Source organism: Taudactylus pleione, unplaced genomic scaffold, assembly GCF_031769625.1.
Source record: "Taudactylus pleione unplaced genomic scaffold, aTauple2 ptg001600l, whole genome shotgun sequence".
Taxonomy (NCBI): Eukaryota; Metazoa; Chordata; class Amphibia; order Anura; family Myobatrachidae; genus Taudactylus; species Taudactylus pleione.
This window is the reverse complement of record NW_028285997.1, coordinates 48,061-57,672: the sequence shown is the minus strand read 5'-3', so window position 1 is coordinate 57,672 and position 9,612 is coordinate 48,061.

Genomic DNA, 9,612 nt, shown 5'->3' with positions numbered 1-9,612 from the left:
CCCTGTATTCAATTTCAAAGACTTTTCATAGGTGCGAAAAGTCTTTGTAAAAAAACAGGGATAAGTTTTCTCCTTCCTTTAGCTGGTGAAAAAAAGTGCAGAATTGGGGTTTAGGGGTGCAGGCTTTAAAAAAAAAATAGCCTGCACCACTGGGAATGGCCCCTCAAATTAATGTATGTAAAAAAAAAAAAAAGGGGCACCCCAAAAAATGAACTTTTAATTTTGGTTGTAAAAAAATAGGGAACACACTTCTAAAATAGCGATAATAAATCCACAGGGGTTCCCTTATATGCGGAAGGTGTTTTCTGCATTGCGGGTGGTAGCGGCAGGTATATTATTGAAGAATGTTTAAAAAATCATTTTAGGGAGTTAAAAATATGCTTGCACCCATTTTCATGTACCCCAAATTTGATGGGCATAGTTATTTTTTCCCCCCAAAAAATTGCTAAATCCTCTTCTGTATCACCTTCTTCAAAGCCGCATTTATGCACCTGCCGCGGCTATTTAAAAACCCGACTTCCCTTCAGCAGGCAAAAACGGGGGTACCCATAGTGAACCCCCATGTCTTCATCTTTAGGTGGGTCCAAGGATGTTTTCCCGAAAATTCCCATTTTTTTAGCCGCTCCCAGTTTTGCCGGGTCTCGTTTTCGCGTCCTTTGAATACGGGGAATAGTGGGCACGCGCGCAATACTTTTCTGCCTGGAAAACAGGTGAAGGAGGCGAAAAGTCCAGCAGGCGAAAAGTCTGGACTTTTCGCCTCAAATTGAATACGGGCCTTAGTTGTAATTTGTTGGCTCTTTAGTCTCCTCTAGGTGGTGCTGTCTGCCTTGCCTTCTCTAGAATGCATTTCTGATACAGGCTGAGTATCCCATATCCAAATATTCCGAAATACGGAATATTTTAAGCATGACTGAGATAGTGAAAACTTTGATTTTTGATGGTTCAATGCACACAAACTTTGTTTAAGGCACAAAATTATTAAAAATAAAGTATAAATTGACCAATAGGCTGTGTGTATAAGGTGTATATGACACATAAATAAATTTCATGTATGTACACAAACTTTGTTTGAGCCACAAAATTATTGAAAATATGGTATAAAATGACCTTCAGGCTGTGTGTATAAGGTGTATATAAATCATAAATGCATTCTGTGTTTAGATTTGGGCCCTATAGCTAAGATATTTTAATATGGCATGCAATTATTCCAAAATACAGAATGTTCCGATATCCAAAATACCCCTGGTCCCAAGCATTTTGGATATGGGAGACTCAACCTGTATTGCTCCTGGCTCTATCTAGATATCTAATAAACGGTTATACATTCAGGCAAATACAGTAGGTGTCACACTTAATAATATATTGGGCATGATCGCATTAAATGTTAAAGCTGTGAGACTGCGTCTTTGATTCAATTTTGTTTAACATAGATAGATGTAGAGTTTTGTTGTAATTTTGCTTCCTGTTAGTATTTTGGAAGTTTTTTTTTCTGTAGTAGCAGCGTTAATTCCTTGTCATGGTTAATAATGTTGCCTGTACTGTGCATTTTTTAATGTCGCTTACACACTTGCAGGGCGCCTGGAACATTTTGCATGAAGAGCCCATATTTGATTTAGCTATTTCCTAATGATCAGTGACATCACTGAGGCACAAGGCACTTTTTTGCCTATTGCCTCGGTGATGAATATTGCCCCAAAATTGTCGGTCTTCACTGTGTGTAGACGAAGGGGGGGCACTTTAATGGTCCCATATCGCAGGTACCAATAGTGATTAGCCAAAGGCTGCACAGTTACTCTTCCCAGGTTTTCATTGGAAGTCTAATAACTTATTTTACAAGCCAGCAGTTAATATGAAGTTATTTTCTCCATTATATTCACTGTACGAACTTTGTAAGAAGCACCAAATGTGTTCTCCTCTGTGTCTCTTTAAAGCAGGATAATAACTTGTCTGGACATTACGTTAATGATGGTACAGTGCCTTTAATGTTGTATTACCATATATACGCCGAGTATAAGCCGACCCAAATATAAGCCGAGGTACCTACTTTTACCCCAAAAAACTGGGAAAACTTATTGACTCGAGTATAAGCCTAGTGTGGGAAATGGCAACAGCTGGTAGTGCCCCCTATAGTAATTCCCCCTGGTTGTGCCCCCAGTAGTAATCCCTCCTGGTAGTGCACCCAGTAGTAATCCCCCCTTTCAGTGCCTCCAGTGGTAATCCCCCCCTTTTAGTGCCCCCAGTAGTAATCCCCCCCTGGCAGTACCCCCAGTGGTAATCACCCCTTATAGTGCCCCCTGTAGTAATCCCCCCCTTGTAGTGCCCCCAGTGGTAATCCCCCCTTTTAGTGCCCCCTGTAGTAATCGCCCCCTGGTAGTGCCCCCTGTAGTAATCGCCCCCTTGTAGTGCCCCCTGTAGTAATCGCCCCCTGGTAGTGCCCCCTGTAGTAAACGCCCCCTGGTAGTGCCCCCTGTAGTCCCCCCCCCAATAGAGAGAGACGTGATAAGAATTTAAAAAAAAAATCACTTACCTGAAACTCCCACTCCTGGTCCCGCCGCTATCCACTCCTCCGGCCGCTTTGCATGGTAGAGACGTCGTCATGACGACGTGTCTCCCATTACCCACTGCGGGAGCCGGAAGATGGCTCCCGCAGTGGGAGCAGCAGCAGCCACTGAGAGTCTGACAGACTCTCAGCCGCTGCTGATTACACCAAACACGCAGCTGCCGGCTCCGGCGGCTGTGTGTTTGGCAGTGTGTAGCACTTACCGAACTCCGTCCGGTCAGCGCTACACTTCACTCGAGTATAAGCCGAGGGGGTACTTTTTCAGCACAAAAAATGTGCTGAAAAAGTCGGCTTATACTCGAGTATATACGGTTGTATCCTTCTTTTCCAGTAGTATACGATAGCTCATGTAGCCTATAGCCGTGCTATGCAGAACAGCACAAAACGATGGAAGTCAGTTAGTGGCCACTTCAAAAAATTCCTGTGATGCCCAGTGCTCTCTATCTTCCCAGCTTCGCCCCAGGTGCAGGGCATGGCTGTACTGGTACATGGTACTTGCATGGCAGTAATGGCATTTGCAGTAAGATGCACTGCTGTCTTGTACTCTGTATTACATTTGTCACTTTTATTCTATCTATAGGAAACTACCTGAACGGGAAGAAGGGGAAGGAGAGGAGACCCCAACATTCAGCCACTGGAGCGCCCCACGTGTGTATGTCATAGCTGTCAGTGTGCGTCCCTGTCTTTAACCACTTCCAATAACTGCATTACTGTTGTCCAACCATCTCCTGTTTTCTGATCTCCTTTCAGGGTAGAAATTTGGAGAGAGCCTGAAGTTTCCCTTGGAATCAGCATTGTTGGTGGGCAAACCGTTATAAAACGCCTCAAAAATGGGGAGGAGCTGAAAGGGATTTTTATTAAGCAGGTCCTGGAAGACAGTCCCGCGGGGAGAACCAATGCCTTGAAGACTGGAGATAAAATTCTAGAAGTAAGTGTAATAGCAAATACAAACAATACAGTCTTACCGACCAATTGAATTGGAGACGCTGTGCCGCTGTACACATCCCGCAATGTTTGGCTGCGCTCCTATTTGCCTATTAGGGTAGGCTGAGCATCGCTAGTTTTCTATGGGGTGCAAGGAGAAACTAGCGATGTTGCTGGTCGCGATGTAACTTTCCTGGGCAGCACTTCACGGCCAGGCCGCTAATTGAATTGCCCCATTATCCAGCTTTTTCCTTTTCAATTCTGCACTGTATTTGTAAATTTGCAGTATGGTTTGCAGAACTGCCACGATCATTTCATTCTACCGGGTGATGTGGTTGGATTGGGAATAGGAGAATTTAAGAGTAAATTCCAAAATTGAAATGTTCAAAACTTACAGCTACAGTTCATCCGGAAAGTATTCACAACGCTTCACTTTTTCCACATTTTGTTATGTTCACCCTTATCCCAAAATGGAATAAATTAATTTTTGTCCTCAAAATTCTACACACAATACCCCATAATGACAACGTGTAATAAGTTTTTTTGAGATTTTTTTGCAAATTTCATTAAAAAAAAAACACTGATGGAGCATACACACGGTCAGACTTTTCTTCAGATCTGAACGATAATGATTTAAAAAATCGTTCAATCGGTCATATCTGAAGGAAAATCTGACATATCTGTCAGATGAACGATTTGAATGATGCGCGTTCCCGATGGTCAGATAACTATATCTGACATCTGATGTGTTTGCAGTCAGACTTGGACGATTCCATTCATTTTAATGCGGTCAGAAATCGTTCAATCGTTCATCTGACAGATCTGACAAATCTGACCATGTGTATGCTCCATAAGAAATCACATGTACATAAGTATTCACAGCCTTTGCCATGAAGCTCAAAATTGAGCTCAAGTGCACCCTGTTTCCACTGATCATCCTTGAGATGTTCCTACAGCTTAATTGGAGTCCACCTGTGGTAAATTCAGTTGATTGGACATGATTTTGAAAGGCATACACCTGTCTATATAAGGTCCCACACTTGACAGTGCATGTCAGAGCACAAACCAAGCATGAAGTCCAAGGAATTGTCTGTAGACCTCCGAGACAGGATTGTCTCGAGGCAAAAATCTGGGGAAGGGTACAGAAAAATATTTGCTGCTTTGAAGGTCCCAATGAGCAGTGGCCTCCATCATCCATAAAAAGAAGAAGTTCGGAGCCACAAGAACTCTTCCTATAGTTGGCCGGTCGTCTAAACTGAGCGATCGGGGGATCGGGGGATCTTGGTCACCTCCCTAGTCAGGGAGGTGACCAAGAACCCGATGGTCACTCTGTCAGAGCTACAGCATTCCTCTATGGAGAGAGGAGAACCTTCCAGAAGGACAACCATCTCTGCAGCAATCCACCAATCAGGCTTACATGGTAGAGTGGCCAGACGGAAGCCACTCCTTAGTAAAAAGCACATGGCAGCCCGCCTGGAGTTTGCCAAAATGCACCTGAAGGACTCTCAGACCATGAGACACAAAGATTGTACTCTTTGGCATGAATGCCAGGCGTTATGTTTGGAGGAAACCAGGCACTGCTCATCTCCAGGCCAATACCATCACTACAGTGAAGGATGGTGGTGGCAGCATCATGCTGTGGGGATGTTTTTCAGCAGCAGGAACTCGGAGACTAGTCAGGATAGAGGGAAAGATGAATGCAGCAATGTACAGAGACATCCTGGATGAAAACCTGCTTCAGAGCGCTCTTGACCTCAGACTGGGACGACGATTCATCTTTCAGCAGGACAACGACCCTAAGCACACAGCCAAGATATCAAAGGAGTGGCTTCAGGACAACTCTGTGAATGTCCTTGAGTGGCCCATCCAGAGCCCAGACTTGAATCCGATTGAACATCTCTGGAGAGATCTGAAAATGGCTGTGCACTGACGCTTCCCATCCAACCTGATGGAGCTTGAGAGGTGCTGCAAAGAGGAATGGGCGAAACTGCCCAAAGTTAGGTTGCCAAGCTTGCGGCATCATATTCAAAAAAGACTTGAGGCTGTAATTGCTACCAAAGGTGCATCAACAAAGTATTGAGCAATGGTTGTGAATACTTATGTACATGTGATTTCTTAGTTTTTTTTATTTTAAATAAATTTGCAAAAATCTCGAAAAACTTTTTACATGTTGTCATTATGGGGTATTGTGTGTAGAATTTTGAGGACAAAAATGAATTTATTCCATTTTGGAATAAGGCTGTAATGTAACAAAATGTGGAAAAAGTGAAGCGTGGTGAATACTTTCCGGATGCACTGTAAATGCACCATGGGACTAATAGTTTGTGGAACAGTTCTGTAAATTTTGTTCCTCCTGGTGACGTCGCCTTCCCGTCTTATTCCACTGAGCTGGACGCCTACCGGTTCCTCACCCCTGGGACTTCCATGGCATAGTTACCAACTTACCCTAAGTTTCAAGGCTTTAAAGATTTGTTCCTGTACAGTTTCTGTATTTTTCAATCTAACCATTTGTACAGTACAATTTGTGGAGCCTATGATCTAATCCCCCGACCATAGGCACACAAGTGCGCACAAACAATAGGGAAAAATTAGTCAGAAGCGAAGCCCAATAACCCAACAATATATTTTTGACTTGTGGGAGGACCTTTTAGAATATGATGAATATACAAACTTCATTTAGGTAGCATCTTGCATTGCAAGGAAGCTTAATCGTGTAGTGCAGGACTCTATAGGGTGTGGTTACATGCATCTGCTTAGCAGCGAAGTTTGAAAATATCTGTAAATATTAAAGTATTACATATGTCAATTGAGACGTTTACCAGGTTCAATGTTCTTCATGTGTCTCTTGCCAGGAGTATAAGGACCTGTCGGATGACTTATGTTCTGATACAGGGCTCTTTTAGTCTGCTGCGGCCCTTCAAAGCTTTTTTTTGCAACCCCCAATATTTGTGACGATCTCCATAATCTTCTGTATGACATAATTGTATTGTTAGCATTTAGCATAGTCATAGCAGAGACCGTAGGAGAGGTAACCAAGTTGTTGGATAATAGTTGCAATTACATAAATTATCTGCCTCTATCGCCGCTGGTGTTACTTACAGGTGCTAACCATTCTGTTACCATTCTAACCATTCTGTTACCATTCTAACCATTCTGTTACCATTCTAACCATTCTGTTACCATTCTAACCATTCTGTTACCAGTCTCACCATTCTGTTACCAATCTAACCATTCTGTTACTATTCTCACCATTCTGTTACCATTCTAACCATTCTGTTACCAATCTAACTATTCTGTTACCATTTTACCCATTCTGTTACCATTACAACCATCCTGTTACCATCATGTTACCATTCTCACCATTCTTTTACCCCAGACAAGTGTGGGAATTGCATCCCACGAACACAGAGTACCGTAAAACCTCTGCCTTCGTTATCAACTAGTGAATTTAAATATTAGTTTAAGCTATGGTATCTAGAATTATTGCATTTTATTATTGTACTCCCTGTCTGGCCATTATGTAGATCATTCCCCAATTCCAGTTGCATTGTTTTAAATGTTGGTACTAATTTGTACATTACTAAATTTGCAATAAAACTGATTATGTGTTTCAGTTGTTAAAAATGTTTCCTATGATAGAATAGTGACACAGAACCTGTATTTGAGGTGTATAATTTGCCTCTGAATATAATTTCCAGGTGTCGGGTGTAGATCTGAGAGAAACCAGACACGATGAAGCTGTGGAGGCCATTAAAAATGCTGGAATTCCCGTCGTCTTCGTCATCCAGAGTTTATCGGCTGCCCTACGGGTGAGAAAGCGCCAAATGCTGAGAGATCATTGTATCAAATGGCGTATTAGTTATTCGTCCCTGAGCAAGGGAGCTCTATATTTTGTTGGGTTGCTGTGCATACGTAACAGACCTGGCCGTGAGAGGAACACTGGTGGGAAGTACATAAAATAATGTGTAACAGACCTGGCCGTGAGAGGAACACTGGTGGGAAGTACATAAAATAATGTGTAACAGACCTGGCCGTGAGAGGAACACTGGTGGGAAGTACATAGAATAATGTGTAACAGACCTGGCCGTGAGAGGAACACTGGTGGGAAGTACATAAAATAATGCGTAACAGACCTGGCCGTGAGAGGGACACTGGTGGGAAGTACATAAAATAATGCGTAACAGACCTGGCCGTGAGAGGAACACTGGTGGGAAGTACATAAAATAATGCGTAACATACCTGGCCGTGAGAGGAACACTGGTGGGTAGTACATAAAATAATGCGTAACAGACCTGGCCGTGAGAGGAACACTGGTGGGAAGTACATAAAATAATGTGTAAAAGACCTGGCCGTGAGAGGAACACTGGTGGGAAGTACATAAAATAATGCGTAACAGACCTGGCCGTGAGAGGAACACTGGTGGGAAGTACATAAAATAAATAGTTGTAACCTAGCTGCCTCCACACGTTAATGAGTGATAGTTTGCACAGAAATAGTCTTTTAAATTATATACATGGTAAATGGTCCTACCATTATAGGTGGGAGTGTGTCCCACCCTGTACTCTTTCTGTGGCTCACAACCAGTGAGAGAAGGGTCAAGGATGAAATGAATGTGACTGAGGCTACTCCCAAAATCTGGTCCTGCACGTGTATTGTATACCATACATGCTAAACTGCTATCTGGTCCTGCACGTGTATTGAATGCCATACATGCTAAACTGCTATCTGGTCCTGCACGTGTATTGTACACCATACATGCTAAACGGCTATCTGATCCTGCAAGTGTATTGTATGCCATACATGCTAAACTGCTATCTGGTCCTGCACGTGTATTGTATACCATACATGCTAAACTGCTATCTGGTCCTGCAAGTGTATTGTATACCATACATGCTAAATGGCTATATGGTCCTGCACGTGTATTGTACACCATGCATACTAAATGGCTATCTGGTCCTGCACGTGTATTGTACACCATACATGCTAAATGGCTATCTGGTCCTGCACGTGTATTGTATACCATACATGCTAAACTATCTGGTCTTGCACGTGTATTGTATACCATACCTGCTAAAATGCTATCTGGTCCTTCACGTGTATTGTATACCATACATGCTAAACTGCTATCTGATCCTGCACGTGTATCGTATACCATACATGTTAAACAGCTATCTGGTCCTGCACGTGTATTGTATACCATACATGCTAAACTGCTATCTGGTCCTGCACGTGTATTGTATACCATACATGCTAAACTGCTATCTGGTCCTGCACGTGTATTGTATACCATACATGCTAAACGGCTTTCTGGTCCTGTACGTGTATTGTGTACCATACATGCTAAACGGCTACTATTGTCTGAACATATGAATTGAGATGTGTAGGTAACAGAATTAAAAAATTTTAACCGGGGAAACCAGGATTAGGGGTTTCAGATACGGAATGCGCTTGGATTGGTCATCTCCATGATACAAACCCAACATTGGGCCTGATTCATTACCGTACGCAACGGCGATTACGCACGCAGTCGCCTGATTGTTGCGTCCGCGCATGCATATGCTTTGCAGTGCGCAAACTAGCTTTTGTGATCGGGACTGCGATCGCAGAGGCTACGCAGACTGACAGGAAGCACCGTTTCTGGGTGGTGACTGGGGGTGGTGGTCAGGGAAACGCAGGTGTGCCAGTTCGCACGCCGTTGCAGGGGCGTGCATAAATTGTCCATTACCATACATGGTCTCAAAGTGTGCGTGGTTGTTAGCAATTTCTGAGTAAGGTCAGGGCTTGTTCAAATGTGCATGAGTCTGCGATGGTACTCGATTGTACCGATGGTTTCGCTATTCTGCTAAGTATTACGCATGTGTGCAATGTAAAGTTGGCGTCCTTATATAGTGCTGAGTTTGCATTGCGATTGCAATGGATTTGCATGTTATCGCAGTTGAACTGCATGCATGAGTGCGCAATATTGCGATCCGTAATGAATCAGGCCTGTTATCTCTTGTCTGGACTTGGCATTTTCTAACACTGACCACTAGATGGCATCAAAACAACCATTAGTGCAGATTTTGATACTTTTTTTTTTTTTAACTTAAAATAAATAAAATTAACTTCTACACCCTAGAATGCAATTA